Genomic DNA, 14324 nt, shown 5'->3' with positions numbered 1-14324 from the left:
TGTTTTTTTGCTTAATTTTAAAGCTGTTTGTATGTATATTTAAATCGGGGCAAATAGGAAATAAAAGCGCAATTGCTGAATCCAAATGGAAGTGGACAGCAAGGCTAAAAGATTCTCAGAAGGAAGAATCCAATTGGATAGTGCCCATACCTATTGTATTCAGAAGACTGGTATTTAGACCAACTCATTAATACAACTCATATTCGTTCCCGTTAAAAAAAAAAATATTAATTTACCAATTCTGCATGGAAATCATAAGAAACATTCACAATATAATATGAAGGACAAATGGGTACCTACTTCATATGAATTAAAAATGATTCTACTACTTAATGTGAATTACAAGTGTAATCTTAGTTGGATCTCCAATATATCTTAAGCCATATTTTCATTTTATTTTTAGTACTATTAAATGTTATTATGTCCTACCTCATTTTATTGTTAGCATTGTAATAAAAATATGCATTTTGCTATAGAATTAGTACTAACATGTAATATTGTTTTTTTTTTCTAGAACACTATAGGTAATGACCATAGGTAATGACCACGAAGATGATGATATAGACTATGTTTAGATTACATCATATATCAGAGATGATGATGATGAGGATGGCGATGGCATTGGTGATGATTATGTGGATGATATTATCAGGATGGTCAGGATGATGATCATGGAAATGATCATGAGGATGAGCTTGGCTGTGATTTTCGTGGTGCTAGCTAGCCATGCGTTACTTTTTATATTTAGTTGGATGTATTAATATGGTAATCATACATTTGAATTTTAGTTTATTTGAATAATGATGATGATACTATCGGTATTATCTTGTTACCTTGTGAATATGTTGAAAATTGTTTACAATTTTTTATGAAGAATTATTGTGTATGATGAGATTCCTATCTTTTTTATGGATGTTGTGAATTTACCGTAGCATAATGATATCTATGAAACATTTCTATTTGGTAATCTTAAATTGACTTTTAGTTGACTTGATTAAATATGATGATGATATTATCATTTTTATCTTGTTCTTTTATGTATATATTGAAAATTATCAACATTATTTTGATGGAGAATTATTATGTATGATGATATTACTATCTTTTGATGGATGTTGTGAATTTACCTTAGAATAATGGTGTTCATGAAATATTTTGATATGATAATCACACATTTGAATCTTAGTTGATTTGATTAAGGATGATGAGGATATTATTAGTATTATCTTGTTACTTTATATATGTGTTGAAACTTGTCAATGCTTTTTTATGGAGAATGATTATGTATGATGACATTACTATTTTTGGATGTAATGTTGTGAATTTACCTTGGAATAATGATATCTATGATAAATGTTGATTTAGTAGTAATATATGTATATTGAAAATTGTCAATGATGTTTTGATGGAGAATTGTTATATATGAGGATACTGCTATATTTTTTATGAATGTTGTCAATTACCCTTAAATTTGTTTACAAATACTAAGTTATGAAGTTGAATTGTGATATATTATTAAATGTGTTATACATGAAAATACATCCTCATCATCTTGGAGGAGAATACTATGTTGTTGGTTGAAATACCCCTTTCTCCTAAACTATATAAGCCTATAATACAAGTTATGTACCATGAGGACCACGGTATCCTAGTCTATAACAAGTTGTGCCCTTCATCTAAATTTTGTTACCAAAATAATAACCACCTAAGAAAAAATGAAGAAACTAATAAAATAATGTCATGTAGACAATTTTTTAATATATCATTTTTATTATTCTTTTACCAAAATTACCCAAATAAATGTCACATTTATCAAAATAATTGTATATGTATTTTATATTTAAATTAATATATTAGCACAAGATTTCATAAAATTTAAACTAAAAAGCAAATTCAAAACTTAAAGGAAATTTAAATTTAAATTTAAATTACCCAAATAAACGTCACTTTTATAAAAAATAACCATCTACATGTATTTTATATTGAAATTAATTTATTAAAACAAAATTTAAGAAAATTTAAATTTAAAGGAAAATTTAAAATGTAAATTTAAGTTACTCAAATAAATGCACTTTTATCAAAATAACCATATATTTATATTTTATATTTAAATTAATTTATCAATACAAGATTTAATAAAATTTACTTTTTTTTTTCTCTGTAAAAACTAATTCTATTAAGAGGAAAATTTGTACAATAAGAAGTTACATCCAAGAGAGGCAAGAACACAGGCTGCCGGTAAGGATATGCTATCCACCTCGGCCCCTAAACGAAGAAGAGAAGAGAGCTGAACTGAGCAAGGGAGAAACAAGAAGAACAGAAGAGCGAGAACAAAACAGAGGATTCTACCCAACATGTGTAGAATCAACTATTCGGCATTTTTTCCCTTTCTTTTTCCCAACTTTGACCCAATCAGGGGGAGACTGATGAACCAACATGATTTGCAAACTGAGCTGAGCTGTCGGGGAAGGCTCCTTGTCTGAATCCGAGGTGGAGGATTCATGAATTCTTTTCTGTGAGATTGATGGGACGGATAAATCCTTAGGATCAGTCGAAGGCGGATCCTGAGCTGGCTTCGCTTCCATTCCTTCCACTTCCTCTTCCTCTTCATCCGAGCTGAAATCAAAGTCATCCATGGGGGGAGGATCATGAGGCTTCCAGCTTTTGGATTTCTGCTTAGGCTTTACTTTCTTCTTTTGGGCCACCATCGTGGGACAAGAACTCTGAAGGTGCCCTGTGAGATGGCAGTTTCGGCAGCAAAAGGCTGTGTTCTCGTAATCCAAGTTCTGAGTCCAATGGAAGTCTCCGATTTTGAGATTGATCTGGTCAGGGAGACCTTTGCTTATATCTATTTCTGCACAGATTCTGGCAAAGGTGTATAGGCCCTTTTCCCCTCTAGAGACGTCTGTGTCTAGAAAGCGTCCTAGAGAATTGCCGATCGCTTGGAATACAACAAAATGCCATAGGTGTGTCAGAAGATTTGGAAGCCTGACCCAGATAGGGAGCTTGGTGATGATTGCTGTAGCGGGATCGAAATCTGGGAATTAATAAAATTTAAATTAAGTAAATTTAAAATTTAAATTAAATTTAGGATTTAGGATTTTATATTTAAATTTATTTATTTAACACACCATGATTTACCCTTCATTAAAAATATTTTAGATATTTTAACCTTAATAGATTAAGATATTAAATTTATTTTTAATATTTAATATAGTTTTGGGTCACTTGGGCAGCATTCATAGTTAAATTAGGTAAGTTATATTATTAAAAAAAATTCACTACCTAGTCACACCTATATGTCTTTTAAGTTTTAAAGGATTTTGATTGGCCTACACATTATGACATGGAAATTCAATGTTAACATTTTAAAATGAAAATTCCTCTATTGTGAGGAAAAAATCTCGAGTTAACTAGAGTTTGACACTCTTGTTCACCTTCAGAAACTCATATGGTGGAATGTGATCTCTTTATCCTCATATTTAGATTTTTCCTAAAATATAAAAGCATACAAAAGTGGGAAAGAGCCATAAAGCACGGGGAAGCTTTTTCCTAAGCACAAAAGCATCTAAAAAGTGGAAAATGCCATTTTTATATGAGGAAACATTATTCACCCAAAAGCTTTTGCCAAAATTGAACTAATGAGGAATTTGGGAAATCTTCATAGCCTTCACTTTCCTATATATTGGAGGCTTGGCCATTAAGGAAATGATGGGAATTCATGTATTGTCATGTTGCCGAGATCTATCTTGAGAGGGAGAGTTTTGGAGCTAGGAGTTGGGGGATTTGTTGTTGCAACTGTATTTCATGGTTGTAACTTTCCTCCAACTCCTTTATTAATATAGATTAGTCGTTCTTCCTTCCATATGCTATTATTCATTCTTTACTTATCCTATTTAACTAATGAATGTATGGGATTTTGGTTTATATTTATTTATTCAGTAACATTTATATGTTTATGATAGTTTCAATTATCAAGATATTATGTTGTGAGGTTTTCTTTATTCTCTCTCTTGTGTGTAGGATCAAGATTTGGAGCTATCTAAGAGCGCTTCCCTGTTACACTAAAAACTCCAACAATACCTGCATGTGAGGACTCACATGAATTCATTCTTCTTTTCTTAATCTATACTCTACATCTTGATCTACTAAGAATCCTGAGCCCTAGAACAATATTTCTCTTAATTAGTCTATCTTAGGTTTCTAGGATAAAGTGAGATGGTTTTATGTTCATCTGACTGTGCATTAAATCCTACAGCAAAATGATATTTAGAAACTGTAATATATTTCACTATGTAATAAAATTAGTAAATTGGAAGCAAAAGTAAAACTCTAAACAAGAAGCCAAAAGTGCATGTAACCATCGATGCAAAATTGGGAGTATAATTGGATGTTAAACTAGTCATCAAAACAAAATGAAAATAATGAGACAAAAAGGGTTTTAAAGTACAATTAAAAAAGGGTGTAAACCTAGACACAAAGAGGGGAACAAAATAGGGCATACAAAAATATACCAAATTGGGTGCAAACAAGGATGTAAAAATGGACACCAAAATGAGGATGCAAATAATGGTGTAAAATTAGGATGAAAATTTGGGTGCAAAAAGGATGTAAGAAAATACACAAAACAAGAAGAAAAATGGGACTAAAAAAGGGTGAAACTAAAGATGCCAAAAATGATGCATAACTAGATGAAAATTTAGACTAAAATTTAGGTGCAAAATGAGATGCAAATGTGGACACAAAATGTAGCAGAAAAAATGATGCAAATTTGGATGCCAAAAAGGATGCAAAATTGGACATAAAAAATGGTGAAAATTTGGACATAAAAGTAGAAAAAATGGTGTGAAAATGGGCATAAAAATGGCTCAAATTTGGATGCAACATTGGATGCAAAATGAGGTGCAACAAATGATTCAAAACTTGGTGCAAAAACAAATGCAAACGTAGACGAAAAAATGGTTCAAAATTGAACGTAACATTAGACACAAAATTGGATTCAAAGGTGGACGCAACACATGGTCCAACATAGGGTGAAAATTTAGATGCTCAAAATGATGCAAAATTGGATGCAAGAAATGTTGTTAAAAATGATGTTAAATTGGATGCAACAAATGATGCAAAATATGATGCAAAAAGGGAGATGAATGAAACGAAAAAGTGGATGAAAAAAATGGTGCAAAAATGGATGAAAAATTTGGCACTAAATCAAATTCAACATGTGGTGCAAAATTAGATGCAAAAAAATGGTGTAAAAAAGGGCAGAAAAATTGATGCAAAAATAGATGCAAAAATAAGTACAAAATTAGAAGCAAAAATTGGCATAAGACTAGATGCAAAAACTAGCACAAGCTCGATGCAAAAAAAGGCACTAAATCAGATGCAAATTACGACACAAAAATAGAAGCAAAGAATGGCACAAAACAAGAAGCAAAAAATGATGCAAAAATGGCACAAAACTAGAAGCAAAACCTATTTTAAAACCAAATGAAAATATTGGTGCAAAATATGATGCGAAATTTGGCATAAAAAAAGATGCAAAATTTGGCGCAAAAAATGACGCTTTAAAAATTGTACAATAGAGCCAAATTTAGCGCCAGGCTAACCATCCCAATGGAGAGAAAAATACACTAAAATCTGGTGCTAAATCTGGCGTAAATTGCCTATTTTGTTGTAGTGGAAGCAAAGAGGAACACATCGGTAGAGGTGCATAAACAGAGTTATCAGAGGTCACAGGAAGATAAGCCACATGAGCAACAACTATTGGAAGAGCGGAAGAGTGAAGAGAAGTCACAGGAGCAAGAACCCAAGGACGAAAGCCATCAGGGAAGCCATCGGAAGTCAAGAACAAGAGCTATCAAAGAAAAGCTATCGGAAGTCAAAGAGAAGCATATTGGAAGCATGAGAAGCAGTTTATCGGAGCATATCCCATATGCCCAAAGGTAAGTGCTAAAGGGAAGAACAACGACACTTATTGCATATACCCAAGAGTAAGTGCTAAAGGAAGAAAATAGTGAAATCAGAGAAGCTTTACAGACTTGATGGCTCTTTTACAATACACCTCTATTGAACGCATCCACCTTATCACGAGTCTTAAGCATTTTTGTTACACTGAAACCCCTGATTGCGATTTGATATGCAGACCTGACCACTCCACTAGAATACACTGTTACGTTATATCATGTCCGCCTTATCGGAACTTTCGTGTCACAAGTCTTATAGGGTTGTCATGGTAAAACCTTCGATCATGATATTATTATGGACCCGATTGCTCCATTATAACACGCCCTATTGTAATATCGCATTCGTTGTATCAGAACCTTTGCATCTCAAGTCTTAACGGAATGTCACACTAAAACTGCGATTGCGATAAGACTTGTGGGCCTGACAGACTGCCGATTGCGATGGAGCTATGGACCCAATAGATCTATTGATGACTGTTTAATGTTATATCACACACATTTCATCGGCAGTATGAATATCGGCCATGTTACATCGGTGATGTTAAGAGTTGCGATTGCAGGACCTCCAAAAGTTGCGATTGCGATTGATGACGTGGATGTGGGACCTCATTAGGTACGGTCCCTCCTATGAAATCCTCCATAAACAATAAGTCTATTGGATGAATATTAAAAAAGGGCCTCTCTGATATAATTTTAATATGCGACATCATAATTCGGCCTCTCTTCCAAATGAATGTGTCTTTTGAGTATTGGTGAACTCGAAGAGACAGAGGAAGCCGAAGATCGAGAAGTCAAAGGTTGAGCGAGCAAAGAAGGAAGCCGAAAGGTCAAGCAAAAGAAGAAGTGGAAGCCGAAGGTCGAGCGAGCGAAGAAGGAAGCCGAAAGGTCGAGCGAGTGAAGAAGGACACTGAAAGGTCTAGCAGAAGAAGATGGAAGCCGAAGTTCGAACAGTTGGTTGACTAGGTTATTTATTGAAATGATTGGACCTATGTTTCAAAGTGATTTCAGATAAGAGTTCAAAGGAATGCTCTGTAGATCTAAGAAGATTATCTGAGTATGAACAGGGTAGGGTTGTTTTTTAATTGAATGCACAATATAAAACTGTGACAATCACTCCTCTGAAGAAGTCATTCTTGAGGAATTTATTCCTGAAGCCCCACTCCCGAAGATTTTACTGTGACAGTACGAACATAGGGTCGAAACAGAGTTGTTTTGAAAAGACATTGAGGCCTAGCACAGATACCTTGTTGATAAGTATCAGCAGATCTTGAAGATCATGATGCATTGTTGAAATCATCATGAGGTAAACTTTGCAGACTTTGTTGGGCCATATGAAGAGTTGTGAAGACTCCTTCATATGAAGACGGGTTGTCATTGATGTAGCATTGAAGCTGTAGATTGACAGAACACAGTGAAGAAGATTTTGAGAGCAGTGTAATACAATAAAAACATCTCTTGACAAAGAAAAACTATAGGGTTGGAGCGCTTGGGGTTGGTGCCTCAGAATTGGAAGTATTGGTGTCCTTGGAGTTGGTGCTCCTAAATCCAAGGTTGGTGCCTTGACAAGACAGGGTTGGTGCCCTGGAGGTTGGAGCCTCACAAAAATTCCAAGTTGGTGCTTGGCAACAGGTTGGAGCCTTATATATATATATATATATATATATATATATATATATATATAGTATATGATTTGTTGTAAAGATTATATTAATAAAAGCATTTATAACTATTGTTCATTTTGTGTTCTAAATATAAATGATTTCACTGGTAAAAATAACAATTGAAAAGGAATACTGATTCACGCCCCTATCATTATTTCCAACAATTTTGATGGCTAATAACCTCACCCACCCTCATCATACTTCTTATGGTGAATGAAGTAATATTCCCGACACCTTCCCTTCTCATATTCCTGAGTTTGGCGGATGTTCCCAAAGATAGATATTATGGTCCCCAACAATCTCTGAGCAACAATTTTTGCAAGAATAAGTCATGAATTCTTATTCATGAACAACATAGAATGCTTCAAGTGTCATAACATTGGTCATAAGGCACGTAATTGCAACCTGACTTGGGCACCTACTCAAGCTAGAACTATGCCAGATAAGAAAGTTACACAAGTATGGAGAAGGAAGAAAATACAATTCGAAAGTCCCTTGAACTCTCTAGCCAACAACACATGTTGTTGACCTGATCTTCGACAATTTAAGCATTTGATGAGGAGTCTCTGCCAAAAGGAAGATCATGCATATAGTTAGGGGGAGCTTATGATGATTAAGCATTCTTGCAGAAGCCATCTATGGATGGGCCTTATGTAATCCTTGATGAGCTATATTGACAATAATTCTTTGATGGATCATTTTCTCAGGAACACTCCTTTGAAAGAACATGGTCTCTTAACTATCCAATGGATTGTTGTTGAAGATGGTTTTCACTTGATCACTAAGCAGAAATTGGAGCAGCAAAGAAGGCCATCTAATGCTAATAAGGAAAAGAACTATGTTGCTACTATTACAGAAGTTGAATGTCTCAACTTAGGGATATGATGTCAGAATAGGTAAATTATGGACACAAATAGAAGCAACCGTCAAACAAATAGATACATCTGGGAATGGAGCTTGAAGCAAGAGTAGTTGCCAATTAGTAGAAAGAATTTAAAAGATAGTCACAGATTGGATATCAAAATCTGCTAGTGGAGATAACTTGCAAGAACACAAAAAAAGAAGGGGGGGGGGACTCATCAAAAGGACTGTAGCAAAGGGAATGTTGTGCAATCAAATATAACTCAAGTTGATACTGGTCACTTAGAAAAATAGCAACAGTGAGGCGTAACCTCTCACCATTTCATCCAAACGCAATGATGTTGAAATGTTGGATGGCAGTGACTTAAGGAGAAGCACAAGGACACAAAGGAACTCGGATCTTAAGAGAGATAGCAAGAAAGACAATTTTAGTGGCATTTTCTCTTGATTCGGACTATGAAGGCCTCTTAATTCTGACTGTGGAGACAACAGAATATGGATTGAAGCATAAAAACTTGGACTTGAACATTTGGTGTGTGGCTATTTGCAATCTATTTGGAAGCATTGAAGTGGAGCATCTTTAAGCATTGTTGAAGCCATGATAAAGTAGTTTTTGTTTTTAGACATGAAAAAGGGATAATGTACTAGTTGATGATAAGGAATCAATCCTTCTATCTTGAGTAAAAAGAAGAGCACTATGATAGGGGGAGTAACATACCCATGAATATCTACTATTCATAAAGAACATAAGCCGTTCGATAGGGGGAGAAGTTCGACAGGGGGAGTCCTTGAGCCCTCCTTTCCCATTGATGTAAAAGGGAGAGAGAAGAAGAATATTGCCATCAATGACAAAGGGGGAGATTGTTGATCTAGATTGTCATTGATGTCAATATGGAAATATTCTTGGATATTAAATGATGATATGAAGCCAATGAGAAGTAGAGCAAATCCATGAAGAAATAGGAGCAAGAAGCCAAGGAGCAAAGCCATCAGGGAAGCCATTGGAAATACATTGGAAGCCATTGGAAGTCAAGAACATGAGCAATCAAAGAAGAGCTATCGAAAGAGTTCATCATGAAGCCAAAGTGTAAGTGGAAGTGGTCATTGGAAGCCACGAGAAGCAAAGAGGAACACATCGGCGGAGGTGCATAAACATAGTTATCAGAGGTCATAGGGAGATAAGCCACAAGAGAAACAGCTATCAGAAGAGCAGAAGAGTAAAGAGAAGTCACAGGAGCAAGAACCCAAGGATGAAAGCCATCAGGGAAGCCATCGGAAGTCAAGAACATGAGCTATGAAAGAAAAGCTATCGGAAGTCAAAGAGAAGCATATCGAAAGTAAGAGAAGCATTTTATGGGAGCATATCCCATATGCCCAAAGGTAAGTGCTAAAGGGAAGAACAACAAAACTTGTCGCATATACCCAAGAGTAAGTGCTAAAGGAAGAAAATAGAGAAATCGGAGGAGCTTTGTGGACCCGATGGCTTTGTTACAATACGCCTCTATTGAAATATCGCATCCACTGCATCATGAGTCTTGAAGCCTTATTGTTACCCTGAAACGCCCGATTGCAATTTGATATGCGGACTTGGCCGCTCCATTAGAATACACTGTTATGTTATACTGCGTCTGCCTTATCAGAACTTTCATGTCACAAGTTATGAAGGCTTGTCACATTGAATCCCCCGACTGCGATATAAGGTTGTGGACCTGATGGGTTTATTAACAACTGCTTAATATCATATCACATCCACCATATCACAAGTCTTATAGGGTTGTCATGGTAAAACCTCCGATCGTGATATTATTACGGACCCGATTGCTCCATTATAACACGCCCTATTGTAATATCGCATCCGCTGTATCAGAACATTCGCATCACAAGTCTTAAAGGAATGTCACACTAAAACTGCAATTGCGATAAGACTTGTGGACCTGACAGACCACTGATTGCGATGGAGCTATGGACCCGTTAGATCTATTGACGACTTTTTAGTATTATATCGCGCCCATTTCATTGGCAGTATGATATTGGCCATGTTACATCAGTGATGTTAAGAGTTGTGGTTGCAAGACCTCCAAAATTTGTGATTGTGATTGATGACATGGATGTGGGAACTCATTGGATATGGTCTCTCCTATGAAATCCTTCGTAAATAATAAGTCTATTGGATGAATATTAAAAAAGGGCTTCTCTGATATAATTTTAATATGCGACATCATAAGTCGGCCTCCCTTCCAAATGAATGTGTCTTTTGAGTATTGGTGAACTCGAAGAGATAGAGGAAGCTAAAGATCGGGAAGTCAAAGGTCGAGCAAACAAAGAAGGAAGCTGAAAGGTCCGACGGAAGAAGAAGTGGAAGTCGAAGGTCGAGCAAGTGAAGAAGGAAGCCGAAAGGTTGAGCAAGCGAAGAAGGAAGATGAAAGGTCCAGCGGAAGAAGATGGAAGTCGAAGGTCGAACAGTCAGTTGACTGGGTTATTTATTGAAATGATTGGACCTATGTTTCAAAGTGATTGCAGATAACAGTTCAAAAGAACGCTTTGTGGATCTAAGAAGATTATCTGAGTATGAATAGGGTAGGGTTGTTTTTTAATTGAATGCACAATATGAAACTGTGACAATCACTCCTCTGAAGAAGTCATTCTTGAAGCAGTTACTCTTGAAGCCTCACTCTCGAAGTAGCTACTATGAAAGTAAGATCATAGGGTCGAAACAGAGTTGTTTTGAAAAGACATTGAGGCCTAGCGCATATATCTTGTTGATAAGTATTAGCAGATCTTGAAGATCATGATGCATTGTTGAAATCATCATGAGGTAAACTTTGCAGACTTTGTTGGGCAATATGAAGAATTGTGAAGACTCCTTCATATGAAGACGGGTTGTCATTGATGTAGCATTGAAGTTGTAGATTGACAGAACATAGTGAAGAAGATTTTGAGAGCAGTGTAATACAATCAAAACATCTCTTGACAAAGCAAAACTATAGGGTTGGAGCCCTTGGGGTTGGTGCCTTGACAAGACAGGGTTTGTGCCCTGGAGGTTGGAGCCTCACAAAAAGTCCAAGTTGGTGCTTGGCAATAGATTGGAGCCTTATATATATATATATCTATATATATATATATATATATATATATATATATATATATATATATATATATATCTATATCTATCTATTTATATATATATATATATATCTATATCTATATATATATATATCTATATATATATATCTATATCTATCTATCTATATATATATATATATATATATATATATATATATATATATATATATATATATATATATATATATATATATATATTGTATTTGATTTATTGTAAAGATTATATTAATAAAAGTATTTATTCCTATTGTTCATTTTGTGTTCTAAATATAAATGATTTAACTGGTAAATATAACAATTGAAAAGGAATATTGATTCACCCCCCCTCTGATTATTTCCAACAATTTTTATGGCTGCTAACCTCACCTACCCTCATCATACTTCTTTTGGTGAATGAAGTAATATTCTCGACACCTTCCCTTCTCATATTCCTGAGTTTGGCGGATCTTCCCAACCCGGTATTGGACAAATTTGTGAAATCTCTTAAGAGGAGATCCAGGCTATCCAACCTATAGCCCATAAGTTTTCAAAGGTTATTGGATTGATCCGTGGAGTACACAATCTTCCTTATTTTCCAAAGAAGAACGTAACCACTCCTACTGGGATAGTGGTTTCTACAGTCGAAGATTTGGTTCTTGCCACTCTTGAAGAACTAGTAGAGATTATGGAAAATGCATATAAATCATAATAGCCTCCATATTTTAACAGTGGTGACGGAGAAGGCATTGTACTCTCAGACGACACTTTCCAAGGGTTAGGAGCTTATGAAGAGGAAGAAGAGGATCCATCAAATTCTGATAATGTAGAGGAGCACAGATATGAAGATATGGCAAACCAAGATCTAGATTGGATGTATTAGGGCCCATATGCTCTCTAGGGTGTTTTACACAAGATGCAGAGGCACCTAAAGAAACTATTAATGAAGTATGACCCTGACAAAGAAGTGAAAGCGGAGGACCATTTGGAAAACTTCTACGTACATCTGTAAATGCTTGAGGTATGTTACGATGATGTTTCATGTAGACTTTTTCCTTGTACCTTAAATGGCAGAGCATTTGTATGGTACTGCAGTCTTCCTCCAAACTCAATCCCTAATTGGAAGGGGTTTGAAAGGTTGTTCCTTGAAACGTTTGTTGACGATAAAACCCTTGCCATGTTATTGAAAGAGCTTGGTAATTTGAAGATGGAGAAGAAAGAGAAAGTTAAATATTTTAACCAGAGGTTTAATCACATATTGAAAAAATTTCCTGCAAATACAAAACCTCATGACTCCATCACCATTTATTACTACACTTTTTCCTTACCAACAAGCATCACATACTTTGTGAGTAGAACTGCGAAAGAAATTATGGGAGAAAATTACAAAGAAGTTATTGCATTTGAAACGACTTGTGTGCAATTGTAGTGATTTTTGATGATGAACCATCAAAAGACTCTAAAGACATAGGAAAAAGGTCTGATGCCTCCTCAAATAAGGCCAAGGATAAATAAGCTACCGATCTTGAAAGCTTGACCTGGACCATTAAGTATTTGTCCAATGAGCTGGCAAAGTTAAAACAAAGGCCAAGTGAGACCATTGTAAGTAGTAAGCCCCCTGAATTCAACTTCCTAAGAAGGGCTACCAACACAGGCAACAACAAAAATAAACAAGACAAGACTGCAGAAAGCCCTAATGTCGTGTTGAACGTTGAAAGTGTGGGCATGGACCAATATTGTTCATTTCATCAAGAGTATCATTTGGAAAAGGCATGTTCACAATAGAATCACAGCATGAACACCCTCGCTCTGCACATCATTGATACAGTACTTTTAGATGATCAGACTAAGCCAGTGGAAAAGAAGGAAGGAACAATTGCAGCTGAAGAAACTACAAATGTTGTACATGCAGTGAATACATTAAGTTGTGTATATGTAGCTGAAAAGAAAAATTTTGAAGAACCGCCATTGAATGAGGATTGAGCTCAAATCCAGAATAGTTGATATAAGCTGAGAAGCCAAGGGTCGGTCTTCGAACAAGAGTTGACGAGGGAGAAATTGAAAGAACAATTGTTAAGGAAGATCACATGACTGTCAACACTTAGAGAAAGTAAGGAAACATTGATTCAGTTAAAAAAGACTTCTGCTAATAACAAAAGAAAGCCTACCATTTTGGAAGTATCAAATAAGATTACTCCTCAAGACACTTTGAAATTGCCCATCGTGCTTGATTATAACATAATCGAAGACATGAGGAAAGCTTGCGGTAATATTTCACTCTTCGAACTTACAAGAATCGTGAGCCAGTGGGAACTACTTATCCACACTCTTGAACAACTTGCCTCAAGTAACAATGCTTCTTCATAGAAGGGATCTGGTAAGTCTTTTGGTCCCCTAGAATCTTTTCTTAATTCGTCAACATTAAATGCTAACACACTCTACCCTAATTTTTTTATTAACATTCGAAATTTTTAATTACAATGTACACAATTGCTTAGTCGACTCCGGTGCATATGTAACTGCAACACCACTATTTGTAGCTAAAACAATCAATGCAAAATGGGATAAGACAAATGCACAAATCATTCAGTTGGATAAGACTCTTGTCCATGCTATTGGGGAACTCAGAAATGTGCTTATTCGTCTATCATCCGACCAACGCATTCACCAATATATAAACATAGTAATTGTAGACATCCCGGAAGCATATAGTGTATTGCTGAGTAGATACTAGTCCAAC

At 35.4% G+C, this 14324-nt stretch overlaps 1 protein-coding gene across 1 annotated transcript in view; it reads right to left on the bottom strand.

Annotated features, from left to right (window-relative positions):
- Window positions 1-14324, bottom strand: part of LOC149267097 (uncharacterized) — a 203381-nt gene that overhangs the window by 102812 nt on the left and 86245 nt on the right. The gene's annotated exons all lie outside the window — the stretch shown is intronic.

This window comes from Pinus tabuliformis, chromosome 6, assembly GCF_031772625.1.
Source record: "Pinus tabuliformis cultivar Carrire ecotype Pingquan chromosome 6, CPIR1, whole genome shotgun sequence".
Classification (NCBI taxonomy): Eukaryota; Viridiplantae; Streptophyta; class Pinopsida; order Pinales; family Pinaceae; genus Pinus; species Pinus tabuliformis.
Note: the sequence above shows the minus strand (reverse complement) of the source record. Positions and strands in the feature narration are given on the sequence as shown.